Here is a 15688-nt window from a genome sequence, read left to right on the forward strand (position 1 = left end):
GCCGCCATGAATCTACGCTGGGCCGATCTCGGCACTGCAGCCACCACTGAAGCTGTGGGTCCTGCACCAGGCACGAGGATCAAACCCGCCTCTCTTTGCCACTGTCGGGAACACAATCTCGCCTCCATCTGCCATCGCCGCCAGGAACACAAACGCGACTTTGTCCGCTGCCACCGTGGGGAACAAGCCTTGTCTCTTACACGCTAGACACCTTCACGCCATCTGACCTCTCCACAGAAGGTAAGTAAAGTTAAAAGTTCAAAAAAAATCTGGGAAAGAAGGGAATAAAAGTAAAAGCGGACGGAGCAGACGAGCTCTGGGCTCAGGAGCTCACACGATGTGCTGCTACTCTATTTGCCAACATGACTGGAAATTAGAAAAGAGTATTAAATTTAAATAAGTAACTATACTTGGGTTTAACTGTGAAATACCAGGAATAAAAGAAAGTCAGCACCAATGTAACAAAATGATATGGTAATCCCAAGCAGAATAAAATTAACATGAAAGGAGTCAAGTTAAAACATGGCAGCAGAGGTCTCTTAAGGTGAATGTGTGGCCTGTAAGATGTGGTTCCTCGTCCAACCCTTACACAGGAAATGCTGCTAGCTCTGGGTTGTAGAGCTCAAGTGGAATCACTGTGGAACATTTGTGATGCTGAGAGTTATGAGGATAGCACTTTCAAAGAGGTTGTCAAACTGCAGCTGAGGGGCTTGGAGGTAGAAAGGGAAAGGGTGATCACCAGGCTGTCCAAGAGAAATGGACACCTAATGCAGGGGGTCCCCTGGGCTCCCACTCAGAAACCAGTTTTCTGTTTTGCAATCTGGTGAGGTCAGTGGTTCCTTAAGGGCGTGAAATCAGAGCCATGTTGTGTCAAATGGATGGTGCAACTGTACAAGAAGGGAGGAAGAGCAATAATTATTGGGCATTTGATAGGGATAACAGACAGGCATTTCTGTGGCTGTAGACATGACTCCAGCATGGTATATTACCTCCCTGGTATGGTCAAGGATGTCACAGAAAACTTCAAGAAATTCTTCTTGGGTGGGGTGAAAAATCATAGGTCGTTGTCCATTTTAGTACCAGGAAGGCAGATTTCGCTCTGCAATCAGAATTTAGGGAGCTAGGTGGAAAATTAGCAAGCAGGGCTTTAAATGTAGTAATCTACAGATTACTACCATGCCAGAAATTGGAGGATAAGACAGGTGAATGTGTAGCTGAAGATGTGCAGGAGAGAGGGCTTTAGATTCCTGGGACACTAGGACTGGCTCTGATGGAGACGGCACCTGTACAATCTGGATGGGCTGCTCACGAATGGAACTGGGATACAAGTCAATTGAGAGTGTTCTGTTAATGTTGTTAGAAGAGTTTTAAAGTAACTTGGCAGGAGTGTGGGAACCAAGAGAAAATATTAGACAAGTGTTCCAGGGTTCAAAAATACTTGGAGTCACAGATTGCACTGGATAGAGAATAGAAAGTTAATAGCATTTATTGCCCATCCCTAGCTGTCCTTGAGAAGTTGATGGTCAACTGCTTTCTTGAATCGCTGCAATTCACATGCTGTAGGTTGACCCACAATGCCCTTAGGGAGAGAATTCCAGGATTTTCACCCAGCGACAGTGAAGGAACAGTGATATATGTCCAAATTAGAATGGTGAGTGGCTTGGAGGGGTGTTTGAAGGTGGTTGTATTTCCATGTATCTGCTGCTCTTTTCCAACAATCAACAATGTGTTCATGGTCATCAGTAGATTCTTCATTTCAGATATTTTTTATTGAATTCAAATTCGAACATCTGCTATGGACTCAAACCCAGGTTGAGATTGTTGACTTGCTCGCCAAGCTGGCTGGTTTTCGTTCAGGCGTTTCATCACCATTCTGGGTGACATCATCAGTGGAGCCTCCGATGAAGCGATGTTGTTTCACTCTGCTTGGAATTTATACTGTCAGGTCCGTTATGGTGAGTGGTGTCATTTCTGCAAGTGATACCACTCACCATAACTGACCTGACAGTATAAATTCCAAGCAGAGTGAAACAACATCGCTTCATCGGAGGCTCCATTGATGATGTCACCCAGCATGGTGACGAAACGCCTGAACGAAAACAAGCCAGCTTGTCGAGCAAGTCAACAACTTCACCCATAACCTGAGCTACAGATCTTTGCTAAAACATCAAACCCAGGTTCCCACAAAATTAGCTGAGTTTCTGGATTAATCATCCAGTGATGATTCTACAAGGCTATCGGAATTAACGAGAAAGTAATGAAGTCTACATCAGGATTACTGTGCATGTACATGAATGCATGTAGTATAATAAATAAGATTGGGGAGTTGCATGCACAGATCGCCATGTAGAAATGTGATGTTGTAGCAATAACAAAGACCTGGCTTAAGAAAAGGGAGGGGTGGATATTAAATATTCCTGGGCACAAGATGTTCAGAAAACATAGAAAAGTAAAGAGTAGAGACGGAGTGGCAGTATCAGCTAAGGAGAGTGTTACAGTGCTGGAGAAAGAGGATCTCCTATAGGGCTCAAAGATAGAATACATTTGGCTAGATTTAAGGTACAAAAAGAGCTTGGTTCACATTGTTTGGTGTAGTTAGTAAGAACATAAGAACATAAGAACTAGGAGCAGGCGTAGGCCATCTGGCCCCTCGAGCCTGCCACGCCATTTAATAAGATCATGGCTGATCTTTTTGAGACTCAGCTCCACTTACCTGCCCACTCACCATAACACTTAATTCCTTTACTGTTCAAAAATTTATCTAGCTTTGCCTTAAAAACATTCAGCAAGGTAGCTTCAACCGCTTCACTGGGCAGGGAATTCCACAGATTCACAACACTTTGGGTGAAGAAGTTCCTCCTGACCTCAGTCCTACATCAGCTTCCCTTTATTTTGAGGCTATGCCCCCTAGTCCTAGTTTCACCTGCTAGTGGAAACAACCTCCCTGCTTCCACCTTATCTATTCCCTTCGTAATCTTATATGTTTCTGTAAGATCTCCCCTCATTCTTCCGAATTCCAATGAGTATAATTCCAGGCTACTCAGTCTGTCCTCAATCTTGTAGAATCATCACTGGATGATTAATCCAGAAACTCAGTCTCTCCTGTAAAACACCAATTAGTAGGAAGGATGTAGAGGAACAAGTCTGCAGTGAAATTTGTAAGGACCGTGTCTTTTTTATCTTTGACTTTTTAAGAAATTTGGATTGAAATGAACAAAAACTGTTTTAAAAAGCAATGTTTTAAAAGGATGCTATATGTTTTGAAAAGCAAATAACCTAATAGCCATTGCAGGCACAGTGTACACAGCAGTTTTAATAAGCAGTGTTAACATTTGAGTTGTAAATGAAAGGGTTCTGCATTCAGGTGTACTGGATGGCGACAAGATGTTAATTGGTCTATGGACTAGTGACCAGATATCAATGACAGTGATCTTGCCAACAACTATGTGAGCCAATCACATAGCTGTTAGCAGGCAGGGGTCTTTGTAAACATTGCTTGGCTCCAGTTCATCTGCAAACGAGGCTTGCACTCCTGCTTGAATAAGCAGCTATATAAAGAGTACTTACAATGCGTGTCAGGTAACTTGCTGTTGAATAGTGCGGAAACACTTCAACAATCCTTGCTTTAAATTAAAACAAATCTTTCCCATTTCACTCCAGAAAAATCAAAAATACCAAAAGCAAAAGATCTGGTCCTAACACTCATAGGCGGATTAAGAATGAGAGGCCATAGATTTAAAGTGATTTGGAAAAGGAAAGAACACAATGATGGGAAAAAAGCTTTTTCACGCAGTTAATTGTTTGGGTCTAGGCAGCACTGCCTGGAAGTGTAGTGGAGGAAAGTTGAACTAATACATTCAAGAGGACATTAAATGATTATTTGAATAGAAACAATGTGCGTGGATATGGAGAAAAGGCAAGAGAATAGCGCTAAGTCATGATGCTCAGTTGGAGATCTGATGCAGAAACAATAGGCCGAATAGCCTCCTTCTACACCATAACAGTTCAACAATTATGTGATATGGTCATGACATTGAAAGATTGTGTGGGATATTATATATTTCATACAACAGCAAAAAAAGAAATATGGTGGAAGATTGTTGCAGGTTTATATTTGTATGTGATTTATTGAATCCAATCGATTTGTGTGCATAGTATTCTTAACTATTTGCATTATGCAATGAAATAAGAGACTTAAAATTTGACATATATACTTCACCCTTCATGGAAATTCTATAACTTGTGTAACATGTACACTTGGCTCAGTTCATAAATATCATGACAATCAATAATGCAATTGGAATTATGAAATCTTATAAAGGTACTAGCTAATTGAAAACAGTCTATATGCATATTTAAAGATCAGTTTGTGCTTGGCAGATTTCATTAATTCTTATTTGAGGAAAGCAGTCATAATTTTAAAAGAAATAAACTGAATGTGGTATTCTGAGACTTTTAGAATACACTTCATAGGCATCATAAACGAGAATGCTTATTATAAAGATTAAGATATTTGAGGGAGGATTATTATGATTCAGGAAAGTTAAAGGATTACCTATTTAACAACCCATCAAATTTCAACAAAACTGAATGCAGCTGAATTTCTGGTTACCTTGCACTATCATCTCATTATTTTTATCCACTGTCTGAGCCCCAGATATTGCTACAGTAGTTCCTTATGTTCAATAGCTTCTAATCAACTTGTTCAGAGATGTTATTACCCTTCTTTGGAGAAGTTGGGACTTGAATCCAAGCCTCATAACTCAGGAGTAGGAACACTACCACTGCACTACAAGAAGCCTCAGGGTCTTTAGGGCAGTATCCTGTACCAAATCATCTCTAGCCACTTCATCAATAACCATCCTTCCAACATAAGGTCAGAAGTGGAACTGTTTGATTCAGCTTTCCCTCAGATCCTAAAGCAGTTGTCAAGCCTTGGACAACATTCAGGCTTAGTCTGATAAGTTGCAAGTAACATCTGTACCATTTAAGTGCAAAACAATGCCCATCTCCAATAAGAAAGAATTTAACCAGGTGCCCTTCACATTAAATGACACTGAATCACCAGACTTGGGGTTACAGTTGACCAGAATCATAAGACTTATTAAAATACTGCAAGAACAGGCTTGGGCCTGGGAATTCTCTCTTTCTGTCATCCCAATGCGTGGTTCACCATTGGTATAATTCAAAAGCGGGATGGGTTAGTCACCACTTGCCTGGATGAATGTAGCTTCAACAAGTTTCAAGAAGCACAACACTGTTGTATTTTGTGCCCCGGGGAAATGATACACAAGTTTCAATGTGTCTGCTGTTTCACTTTTGCAACAACTTATCTTAGTTTAGTCCTTTTTTCCAATGTGACCACACCCAGGTTGAACTAGTTGGGCACAGGGAAACACCATCAAACACTGAATAATTGAACAAATGAACACCACAGGCACCAACCAACATAAAGCAGTCCTGTTCTTCAGCGCCCGGTTCACACATTAATTAGTTGCTCCCTCCACCACAGGCCCACCTTGGCAGCATTGTGTACCACCCAGATGCAGCAACTCGCCAGTTAAAGCACCTTCCAAATTGGCAAACTCCTACCACTCAGAAGAAATGGGTAGCAATCACTTATCCATCTCGCTTTAATGCTCATGCTGCTTAGAAATATATCACTGCTCCTTCCTTGTCACCGAGAAAACATTGCTTAATCATATCCCGAAGAGTACTTTGGGTGTACCTGCGGGGCTGCAGCTCACCACCAACTATTCAAGGAAATGCAGAGACCAGCAACAATACTGGGCTTTTGAAATACATACATTTCATAAATGAGAACAAAAAATGTTATCACTCCTGTTCTTCATCCCATCACAAATATTGCCTTTTGTTCTTTCTCTTCCCTCTTTTACCCTATGTCAGTATTTAGAAACATAAGACCACAAGGTGTAGAAGCAGAATTGGACCATTCAACCTATTGAATCTGTTCCACCATTTCCTGAAAATTGAATAATCATCAACAGAAATATTCCATTATTGAGAAGGAGACCTTGAGTTTGGTGTTAGCATCACAACATTTCAACATTGCCAATATTGTGTCTGAGACAATTTATATTCTTTTTAAAATTTTGGTTTTGCATTAATTTGGTGCTGGAGAATGGTAAATTTGTACAATTTTCACTATACTCCTGTATTTGTGTACTTGAGCACATGTGACTGTAAAATCTAATTCCAATTCTAGGGCAGGATTCAATGATGGTAACAGCATTGATTGTCAAGTGGCAGTAGTCACACTGACTCTTATTGGAGAAGGTCATTGCCTGGTGTTTGTGAGGCACAAATGTTACTTGCCACTTGTCAGCCCAAACCTGGATATTTTTCATAACTTGTTGCACTCGAACATGAATTGCTTTAGTGTCTGAGGAGTCATGAATGGTGCTGAATATTGTGCAATCATCAGCAAACATCCCCACTTCTGACCTTATGATGGAGGAAAGATAGTTGGGCCTAGAACACTACCCTGAAGAGCTCCTGCAGAGATGTCCTGATCTGAGATGACTGACCTCCAACAACGACAACCATCTTCCTATGTGCCAGATATGACTCCAACAAGCGGAGAATTTGCTCTCTGTTAGACATTGCTTTCAGTTTTGCTCAGGGTCCTTGATGCCACACTCGGCCAAATGTGGCCTTGATGTTACTCTCACCTCACCTCTGGAATTCAGCTCTTTTGCCCATTAAACTCCCAATTCCAGATATTTACTGAATCCTAATTCTACCTAATGCCTTGGCAGATTCGAACCCATGACCCCAGAACATTACCAGGATCTCTGGATTAATAATCTAGATATAAAACAACCAGGCCATCACCTCCCCAAGTGTATCTGCAGCCCAGCAGATTGGTAAGGATGAGATTAAGTATGTTTTTCCCTCTTGTTGGTTCCCTTAACACCTACCGCTGACCCAGTTTAGCAGCTATGTCCCTTAGGACCCGACCAGCTCGATCAGTAGCACTGCTGCTGAGCCACTCTAGGTGGCAGACATTGAAATCCCCCACTCAGGATACATTTTGCGCCCTTGCCACCCTCAGTGTCTCCTCCATGTGTTGCTCAACATGCAGGAGCACTGATTCATCAGCTGAGGGAGGATGGTACATGATATCAGCAGGAGGTTTCCTTGCTCTTGTTTAACCTGATGCCCTGAGACTTTATGGGAGTCTTGGGATTCAATGTTGAGGACTCCCAGGGCACTTCCCTCCTGACTGTATACCATTGTGCACCACCTCTGCTGGGTCTGTCATGCCAACGGGGACAGGACATCTCCAGGGATGGTGATGGTGCTGTCTGGGACATTGACGGTGAGGTATGATTTCATGAGTATGTTTTGAGTAGTGTGTGAGACAGCTCTCCTAATTTTGGCACTAGTCCCCACATGTCAGTAAGGAGGACTTTGCAGGGTCGACAGAACTGTTTCTGTCATTGTTGTTTCCAGTGCCTAAGTCGATGCGAGGTGGTCCATATGGTTTCATTTCTTTGTCGAGACATTATAGTACTGCTACAACTGAATGGCTTGCTAGGCCATTTCAGAGAGCAGTTGAGAGTCAACCACATTGCTGTGGACCTGGAGTCACATGTAGGCCAGACCAGGTGAGGATGGCGGACCTCCTTCTCTGACAGGCATTAGTGACCCAGATGCATTTTTCCAACAATCAACAACAGTTCTTAATTCCAGACTTTTTAAAATTGAATTCAAATTCCACCATTTGCTGTGGAAGAATATTAGCTGAGTTTCTAAATTAATAAAACAAAAGCAGCTTAATAGCCTAGCTATAATACCACTGGGCAATTGCCTCCTATTAATCAGAGAATGTTAAAATCTCCAAGAGCCTTAGCTCAGACATGTTGATTGTGAGCATACACTAATCTGGCATTTTTATTGTCAAGACAAAGGAGAAAGATCCTTAAATAAATAAAATGTTGACCTTTATTACAAGAAGATTTGCGTAAAGGAGTAAAGGTGTCCAACTGCAAATATTTGTAGCCTTGGTGTGACTACATTTGGAGTATTATCTGCCGTTTCATCTCCATTGTTTAAAAAAAAATATTGCAATAAAAGGAGTGCAACAGAGGTTCATCAAACTAAATGCTGCGAAGGAGAGATTGTCCCATAAAGATGGAGCCTTCATTCTCTGGAGTTTAGAAGAATGAGAAGTGATTTCATTCAAACATACTTGTTGGCCCCAGCTGGGGGATCTAAAATTAAGAGACACAATCTCAGAATAAGATCATAGAACCCCCACAGTGTGGAAGCAGGCCATTCAGCCCATTGAGAGCGCACTGCTTCACTCAGGCTGACACTTCTATTCCTGCGTTTCCCATGGCTAATGCTAGCCTGCACATTCCTGGATACTATGGACAATTTAACATGGCCAATCCCCACCTAACATGCACATCTTTAGACTATGGGAGGAAACTGACGCAAACAGGGGAAGAACATGCAAACTCCAAACAGACAGTCGCTCAAGGCTGGACCCCTGGCACTTGGAGATAACAGTGCTGACCACTAAGCCACCTTGCCACCCCAAATAACAGAGGCTGGTTTTGATCCATCGACCTCTGGGTTATGGGCCTAGCACGCTCCCAGCCGAAAGAAGGAGAACTTGGATGATGGTGAATCATCAAAATACTCTTCACCAGAGAGATAGGGAGGTTCAATTACTGAGTATGTTTAAGACTCAGATTGATATAGTTCTACATATTAATAACATCTAAGGATACAAGGATAATGCAGGAAAGTGGAGTTCAAGTAGAAGATTAGTCCTGAACTTTTTGAAGAGTGGAGTGGACTCAACAAGCTGAATGGCCCATTCTTTTTTCTTATGGAATGGAGTATTGCTCCACAGATATTTCAGACAGGGAGAGCTACCCAAAGTACAATATCCCATTCAAATCCAATCAATGGGTATCCTTCTCCCTTTTAATTGATCATTGTCATCCCTTGTTAAATATTCAGCATGTCTTCATCCAAGCTTCCTCTAACTAACAGGTTAAAAGTATAAAATCCAGTAATAAAGGGTGGCTGATGGATTCCAGTAAGTGTACAGATCCCGCTGCATAATATTTAGGAATATTCATATGCGGTTATCCAGCTGTACCCATTTATTAAAATTCCAGTAATAGTCAATAAATTGCTTAGGCATCATAATTTAAGTCGAAGGATAGGAAGATAACATTAGAAAATCAAACATTTAAAAAATTATTACAGAGTTCTCAATACTACCGTGCAGGAACCTGGAAAAGGAAGAATAATGTCAAATAAAGTAGGTATATTGTTAACCCTAGTTCAATGGTGCAATTGCTCAAGAGTTGACTGCAAAAGTGAGACGAATGGATGTAACATCCTAAGATCTATAGCTTCCTCAATGGAGGGTGGTTTTAATGGGACTGTCTGAAAAGATTTACAATCATCACACATGGAGAAACATTTTGAGTGGAATTGAGTATGGCAGATGATGCCAATGGGTGTGACACATTGTCATATTCACTTGTAATTTCATGTTCTATTTATCACCATATTTACCCACTCTCACCTGCATGCATTACTCAGCTTATACATTATTGAAACTGTCTTCTGTTCCTTGGCTAACTGTGGACTCAATTATTCCAAAGTCTTCCTTACTAACCTCCCATCTTCCACCTATTCCTAGATTTGAACTCATATATAAAATTCTTCAGTTGTAACCCACCTTGAACCAATTCCTGCTCACCAATTAGGCCTGTCCTTAATTGATGCATTGTCTGTCAATCAGCAGCATCTCAAATTTTACATTCTTATTTTGTTCAAACTCATCGATGGTTCTCTCTTTCTCTAGCCTCTCGTCATACAATCCTTGGAGAATATCTGTTTCCTCTAGTTCTGGCCTTTTGTATGTTTCCAACTTCCTGTGCTCAATTTTGGTGGTTGTGTCTTCAGTTGTGTGGGTGCCAAGCTCTGAAATTCCATCTCAAAACAGTTCTGAATGTTTATCTCTTCAGGATGCCTCTGTCACATCACTTTTTGTGTCAATATGGTTTTGTTGATTACATTTGCATATTCACAATTATTATGTTCAGGCTGCTAAGTAATTGCAAGTTGGTGTTTGTAGCACCATTAAATAACCTTTAGGTCCTTGACCAATGATTTACCATGGCAAACAAGCAGCCCACATACCATAGGTAGCTTGAGAGCACAACTACAGATGGTTTAGGAACAAAGAACTGAACAAAGAGCAAAGATGTTAGAAACCAGCATACTATGCAGAAATCACAATTAGGGAATAAGTAGAGTTCTGAAACATGAAGCATCAAAAGGTGTTGACTGACTATGATTTCAAAGCAAGATATTCCAGCATTCTAATATACTACCAGTGAACCAGTATAGGGACAAGGGGCTGAATGGCTTACATTTGTGCTAAATGATTGTAATAACTCAATGCAATGCAAAGTGGCAAGATAACCTAATTCATCACCTAAATCCAGATCCCTAGACTAGCATCATATTGTGTTTGTACAATTTATAATGTTGGTGATTAATAAAAATCCAATTTACTTATCCTTTAAAAAAACACTTTAGTGAATCATTTACTCATGAGTTATTCAGTAACTGATTATAAGCAAATTATTTTGTTTAATTATTCTGTTTGATAGAACACATTTTATCAGCTATAGCCCTCTGCTGCAGTGACAGAAGATTTACTGATTCTTCAAATTGTCATCCACTGTAGTCAAGGCTTTCCTAACTGAGGTGCCTGGAGTGAATACACTCAATTTGTCCGTCAGGCTCATGTTACTGCTGCTTCTCTGGAGGTTATTAAAATAGCTATGGTACAGAGCGTGAGAGACATATCATGCTTTAGCTGGCACAGGATTGTGTCAATCCCTCTATGAAAGACTAGCAGAATATGCCATACTGCTCATGTGCCCTGGAGCGCTCTCAGGCTGACAAAGAAAAGCACTCCAAACTATCCTTCAATCAACTTCAAAATTCTTTTGTGCTTTTGTTTAGCAGAAAAAGTTTACCCTTAAAAGAAAAATATCCACTCCAATCATAAGTCACCAAAAGAAAATGAAGTATTAATTATATCTTGAAACAAAGGGAGAATAGATTTATTATACAGCACTTTTCACGGCATCTAACACCTTTTACAGCCAACGAATTATGTTTGAGGTTTTGTCAATATCATAATGTAGGAAACATGGCTGCAATGGCTACAAACAACAATGTGATCATGGCTAAATAGTCATTTGTTTTCTATTGAGGGATGGTCCTTGCTGAACACATCCAGACTAAGTCGTGGCCCTTTTGCTGTTCCATTGATGGTATAAACTCCTTATGCACTTGCTGAGAGACGTATACAATGCTGCACATTACTGAGAATTGTGCTTTCCACAGACTGGGTGGCTGAACAATCACCTAAGACACAGCAAACGAAGTTTGCTTTTAGGAATTTGTATTCACTAAATAAATAATAGTGAGGGATGAATTTTGTTCAGGACTCCAGAGAAAACTCCAAAACTGTTTAAGAAAAGAGTGCTTTGGGATCTTTTACATTCAATGAAAGGGTAGTTAAGGCTCTAATTTAAGATTTTGTCTTCTCGATATCATTTAAAGACAGTACAGCGCTTACCCAGTATTGTGCTGGAAGCTTCAACATTGGTTCTGTACTCGAGTTTCCAGAGTGGGACTTGAACCCATAGTCATCTGTCACCAGGCGAACAACAGTCAACTCTCCAGAGAATAAAGTCATTTTGTTAATGAATATTAGTCAGTACAGCACATTGCTACATGCATTTAGTATATATTCGAAATATAATGTACAGTAGAGCAATTTAGAGATTGGATTCCAAGGATTGCTTGGAAAGCTTGTCTATTGCTTGAAGGAATGGTAATGTTTCTTAACACAGACCATTTCTCTTAAGGAATAAGTCACTAGCAATCCTTATTTGGTCGAGGAGAGGAAATGGATGCTGGGATGGTGTAAAGAACAGCGATCCATCATTTGCACTGAATGTTTGTCATTTGTTAATTGATTTTCAGATTAAATTAAATGCTTGAGGCAGGAAGTTCTGCATGTAACAGCAATCAGTTATAAACAAACATGCAATTGGGTACCATGGCAGCATTTTCCTCAAAGTGCTTTTATTTTAACTTAATGGTTAACTCATTCTGTTCTGACTGAGGACTGGTGATTAGATAGTGCTGAAATGAAACTATTTGCAACTCCTCCTCTCTTTATGCTAGCGTCGCTGCAATTCTGTTCAATGATGATCTTCTAACAGTTGTCATCCAACCAACACCACCAAAAGCAGATTATATTGATGTATAATGAAAGTTCATTCCATTATACGGGTGACTACAGTGATTGTATGGCTTGACTTTTTAAAAGTTGTTTCACAAAGGAATGTGTTTAATTCACATAATCAGAAGGTTGTTATTAATAATAATGACTCCACATTGGAGTCAGTGACAGGTTCATTGTTCCTCATCTCTTTATCAATGTTTTGGGTGAAAGTAGAAAGGAAAGTACTTGCGTTCCCCTTGTACCTTTACGACCACTGAAAGCAGTCATAGCCAATGAGATATTTTTGAACTATAGTCACTATTGTGGTATAGGGAGACATGGCAGACAATTTGCAAACAGCAAGCTTCCACAAACAGCAATTTGGTATTGGTCAAATAATTAGTGTCACTAAGATTGATTGAGGCGTGAGTATTACTAGGTCACCAGGGACAGTATCTAGCTCTTCTTCAGAGCAGTGTACCTAAAAGAGTAGGTATGACTTTGGTTTAACATCAAATCAAAAAGATAACACCACTGAAAGGAACTTAAGTTTTCTGCTGAAGCCTTGACAGAGCAATGAACAGATAGCTTCCGTCTCAGTGGCTAGCTGTGCTATGAACTGAGCCATACTCATACAATGGTCTGACTTTTCATGCAGATACAGGGGCTTTCCATTTGATCAAAAATGCTGGCGGAGGCCTGAATCTGGAAGTTTCTCCCCTGAGCTCAGCCTCTGCCAGTTTTACATGGGTGTGGTGTGAGGAGGAATTGAGGCAGTTTCTAATTTGTACGTACGTGGATCCTGGAGACAGCTCCCATATAACTCATAACTTGCCACTACTTATGTGTGATTTTGCTGATGTAAGTCCCTGAAACACGAACACAGATTAGACCTGGCAGGAGCAGAACATTGTAGATTTGTTGGATAGTCAGGTTACACTTTTCGATGTCCTGGGACGCCTTTGGGAGAGAATGGTTAAATTGCAAATGAATATTTGTACAAAGTGCATAAACACATTGGCGCTGTAAACATGACAATGAACAATGAAGTTGTTAAAGAATTGTCAAGGTGTCAAAGAACTATGAAAATTGTTCAGAAGTTTTGAAGTTGCCAAGGGATTTGGCTCTGCCAGGATTTAAGTTTAAAAATAAAAGTGTCAAGTTAAAAATATCAGTGCTTGCTATTCAAATCTGTCTGTTGACATGAGCCTGAAGACTACTATTATAGGATTGTTACTACAGGACTTACTTTACAGAATAACATTATTTCAGTGGGGAGTCAGTTAAGTGAACATTTTGACAACTCCATATTGCTGTTGATTAGAATTCTTTGTTTTTTTAAGAGATAGTACTTAAATGAAGTGTTTATTTTAAACAGATATCAGTTCAAAATACCAAATGCTTGTCATTGATAGACAAACAACTTTGTTTGATATCAGCAGATATCTTGAGCCTTTCCATGGTGGATACTGGAGGGGTTGGACTGGAGGGGTAAGATTAAAAGTGCTGGGTGGAAGCATGATTGGCATTGGTTCGTTCAAGTTGATATAGAAGCTATAAACATATATGGGAGAAAGAGTTGGGGCCAGGGTCTGGCATGGAACATAGGTAAGAGCTGAATCAAACTGCCTGAATGTTAGTATTTGCAGAAATAAAGGCCTTATGTAAAAAGAAATAAACCTCATGATGAAATGCATTTTGCTTTGCAGAAGTCTTCCATCATGGATAAATGTAGACAGCGCACTCAGATTGTGATAGCTTTAAGTAGGTGTAATCATGCTATGTTGCATGTTCACTGCTACTGAGAACAAATAGTGTGCAAGCTAAAGGAGGTCCATGAAGATATACAGGATATTTTTTCTGGAAAATTGGAATATTAAATAAGCACGAATAAACAAACATTAGTCAGGCCTGATTTTATAACGAAACATAAAAAGCAAGAAATATGAGCAGGAATAAGCAATAGAGACACTCAAGACTGCTCTGTCATCCAATAAATTTTGGCTTCAACAACAATTTCTCGTACTTCTGTCATCTTTATATTCTTTAATTTCTTTATCATCCAGAAATCTATCCATCTCAGTCCTGAATATAATCATTAGTTGAGCATCCATAAAACTCTGGGGATGAAAATAAAAGATATAAATCTTTTATGGAAGACATTTCTCCTTATCTCAGTCCGAAATGACCAATTATCATTCTGAAACTATGACACCCCTGGATCTAGCCTCTCCATCCAGGAAAAAACAATAATGGAAATGTTTCTTACCTCAGAAATGGACATCCAACCAGAAGCAACCTCAGACAAAAAACAAAATTGCTGGTGATGCTCAGCAGATCTGGCAGCAGCAGTGGGAAGAAAGCAGAGTTAATGTTTCAATTTCAGTGACGCTTCATCAGAACTGAAGGAGTAATCTCAGTGTTGGCTGCTTAAGACCCAATTAGCGTAATTTTCAGTTGGTTGTGTAAATCGGTCCACAGAATACTTGAGTGAAACACAGAGGATTTACAGCTAGATATTAGAGTCTTACCTCTGATTGGGAATAGCCTCCAGTAATTACAATTTCCAGGTACAATAGGACAAGTGTACATCACAGTATTCATGTGGTGGTGCAGTCTCAGTTGCAAGCTGTGCATCACAAATGCCCCTGCATTCTGGACCCCTTTCATCCCTTCATAAGTAAACCAAGGATGATAACAGCTCTCGTATCATTCACTACAGTCATGGTTCTAAATGTTCGTTTCCTTTAATACATGGTCTGACATGGAATGAAATATTTAACTTTTTGCTAATCTACAATTTTCTGCAACTGATTTGTAACAAGACTGTAACAAGCACAGATAATTTTTTTTTCTAAATGGGCTGCAGGAGGTTACAGACGTTAATACAGATTACCACGCATCATGTCCCTACTCATACCTGATTTGTCACCAACAGTAGCAAACAGATCATAACATAATCTTGCTTTCACTCCTTGGTTGTCACAACATCACCTGCTTTTTGCCACTTGCTCATTAAATTGCGACTTACCAAACAAGAAACCACGGAGACAACAAGGTGCAGGGCTGGATGAACGCAGCAGGCCAAGCAGCATCATAGGAGCAGAAAGGCTGACGTTTCGGGCCGAGACCCTTCATCAGAAAAGGGGGAGGGGAAGGGGTTTCTGAAATAAATAGGGAGAGAGTGGGAGGCGGATAGAAGATGGATAGAGGAGAGGATAGGTGGAGAGGAAACAAACAGGTCGAAGAGGCGGGGATGGAGCCAGTAAAGGTGAGTGTAGGTGGGGAGTTAGGGAGGGATTAGGTCAGTCCATGGAGGACGGACAGGTCAAGGGGGCTGATGAAGGGTCTAGGCCCGAAACGTCAGCCTCTCTGCTCCTATGA

This window comes from Rhincodon typus, chromosome 17 (assembly GCF_021869965.1).
Source record: "Rhincodon typus isolate 14 chromosome 17, sRhiTyp1.1, whole genome shotgun sequence".
NCBI lineage: Eukaryota > Metazoa > Chordata > Chondrichthyes > Orectolobiformes > Rhincodontidae > Rhincodon > Rhincodon typus.